Source organism: Pygoscelis adeliae, unplaced genomic scaffold, assembly GCF_000699105.1.
Source record: "Pygoscelis adeliae isolate BGI_AS28 unplaced genomic scaffold, ASM69910v1 Scaffold126, whole genome shotgun sequence".
Taxonomy (NCBI): domain Eukaryota; kingdom Metazoa; phylum Chordata; class Aves; order Sphenisciformes; family Spheniscidae; genus Pygoscelis; species Pygoscelis adeliae.
The window spans coordinates 1,564,148-1,566,781 of NW_008824896.1; the positions used below are offsets into that span (position 1 = coordinate 1,564,148).

Consider the following 2,634-nt stretch of genomic DNA (forward strand, 5'->3'; position numbering starts at 1 on the left):
TGTGCGCTCGCAGCCCAGAAGGCCAATCGTATCCTGGGCTGCATCCAAAGAAGCGTGGCCAGCAGGTCGAGGGAGGTGATTCTGCCCCTCTACTCTGCTCTCGTGAGACCCCACCTGCAGTGCTGCGTCCAGCTCTGGGGCCCCCAACATAAGAAGGACAGGGACCTGTTGGAGCAGGTCCAGAGGAGGGCCACAAAGGTGATCAGAGGGCTGAAGCACCTCTCCTATGAGGACAGGCTGAGAGAGTTGGGGTTGGTCAGCCTGGAGAAGAGAAGGCTCCAGGGAGACCTTCTAGCAGCCTATCAGTACTTAAAGGGGGCTTATAAAAAAGATGGTGGCAAACTTTTTAGCAGGGCCTGTTCTGGTAGGACAAGGGGTAATGGTTTTAAACTAAAAGGGGGTAGATTTAGACTAGATATAAGGAAGAAATTTTTTATGCTGAGGGTGATGAAACACTGGCACAGGTTGCCCAGAGAGGTGGTGGATGCCCCATCCCTGGAAACATGCAAGGTCAGGTTGGAGGGGGCTCTGAGCAACCTGATCTAGTTGAAGATGTCCCTGCCCATGTCAGGGGGTTGGGCTAGGTGACCTTTAAATGTCCCTTCCAACCCAAATTATTCTATGATTCTATGAATTTTGTCACATGACTTATTTTTAATTTCCACCCCTCCCCCGAAAATACTGCCCTTTGGTTTAGTAACTATTTGTTATTTTTATCAATAATTACCAGGCCTGATGCAGGTTGTCTTATAGCATTACTGTGTGTAATTTTTCTGTACGTTTCTTTTCTCTAAGGTGCTGAGTGCTATCAGCTTCCCTTGCCTTCAGCTGACTTAGCATATTCAGCCTGTAAATGATAACTCACATTCATGTCAGTTCATGTTTATTTGATGAGCTCATGGAAGTGTAAGTCTAGTAGAATGGAAGAGACGGATAAACACTGAAAAGCGTTCATTGTTTTACTGTTTTCTTTGGAGGGTTTTAGTAGCAGGGTGTTCATGAGGATTCTGGGAATCTTTCTTGCATAGGCTTTGTTTGCCTTGAAGAAAAATGCTCAGTGAAGCTGATTTCAAGTGGGCTAAGTGGAAAATTCCATTGTTCAGTCTTGTCTTCCCTCCCCCTGGTAATTTCTTTGTCTTTCGAGAGGAAAGTTACTGGAATGTGGCCTGATAGTGACACAGAATGTTCACCGGCTCACTGTAAATAGGAACCGTACAGAGACATCCCAGTGTTTCTCTAAATTGGTGTAGGAGGTGCAACAGGCGAGCCAGTTTGCATGGAGAGCTTGGTGTAATAAGCATAATATTTAGATATTTGCAAAATGTTTGGTGTGGCTTTGTCATATTTCTGAAATTAATGTGTGTTGACATCTTACTGTATTATTTTGGGGCCAAAGTGATGAGTTGCTTGGTTTGTTTATGATTAGTAACTTTTGGCCTGACTTAAAAGTCCTGAACTTTATGAGTTTAGGTTATATTTTCCCCCATCTAATTCCTTCACTAGTTGATGCTTCTTTGTCTCGTTGCATTTGGACACTAGAACCCATACGAAAGTCTGTTTTGCATTGCTCGTACAGTCACAGCAGGGAATTTGATCATAACTGCATCACAAGTTGGTGAGAGTGCCAGCACTGGCCACATCTTCCTGCATGCTAAATTCTACTAACCCGCATCTCGCCATGTGTCCTGTTCAGAGGTCAACTTTTAGCCACGCTGAAGTAGTATCTTTGCCATTCCAGTCAAGTGAGATGCAAACCTCTTCCTTTTTTTTTTTTTTCTTCTTCACTCTAGTTTGTACTCTTCATTAATATCAAAAATCTGGAGTAACATTATTTTTCTCTGTTGACAATGAATTCTGCATATTACTGTGATTCTTATTTTTATAAAACTTTTGCTTCCAACTTAGTGGTAGATCACAAATAAGCTGCTGAATGTATTTTAATTCCTCTCTTTTTAGGTCTTCTATCTAGGCTGAAAGTTTTCATTTTGTACGATTATTAAAGCGTAGTATCTGGCTCCCTAGTCTGGCATTTTTTTTACAAAACTTTCCAAAGTCTCTTGGAGATTGGGCTTTCTTTCTTATAACTACAGGCCTCCTTTTCAACCTGTTATACTCCATGCCCGTGTTGATTTGTAGTGCCATTTTCTTTTGGCTTGAATCCACAAATGCCTCTACTTTGAAAGGAATAGTTGATCAGAGCTCTTCACCACCATGCCTACGCACCAACACATTCATAATCTGGCACCCCTCATCCACTAGCACATTAGTCTGTGTAGTCCTGTTGACCAAGATTATTTGGAAACAAGTCATCAAGTGGTCAGCCATACAGTAAGAGTTTCCTTGTATTGAGTTAGCTGTTTGGGGGGTGGATAGGTATTTTAAGGGTATGGTTTTTGTCTTCTGTTTCCCTAGAGAAACATAGTTTGTACCACAGCAAGATACCTTCAGACCTATATAGTTTCTTCATCTGCCTGTATGGAATTAGCTGTATTTGCATAAAACACACGTATGCCTTTACACAGCATCCACTTGTTGGTAATCTATTGTATTACTTTGAGCATGCTGGTAAGGAAAAAAACCACACGTGATATGTGAATAGACAAGCTGACTCTCTCTTTTTTTTTTTTTTTTTTT

General features: G+C 41.9%; 1 protein-coding gene across 1 annotated transcript in view; it reads left to right on the forward strand.

Annotated features, from left to right (window-relative positions):
- HMCN1 (hemicentin 1) overlaps positions 1-2,634 on the forward strand; it is a 214,120-nt gene that overhangs the window by 147,965 nt on the left and 63,521 nt on the right. The window lies entirely within an intron of this gene.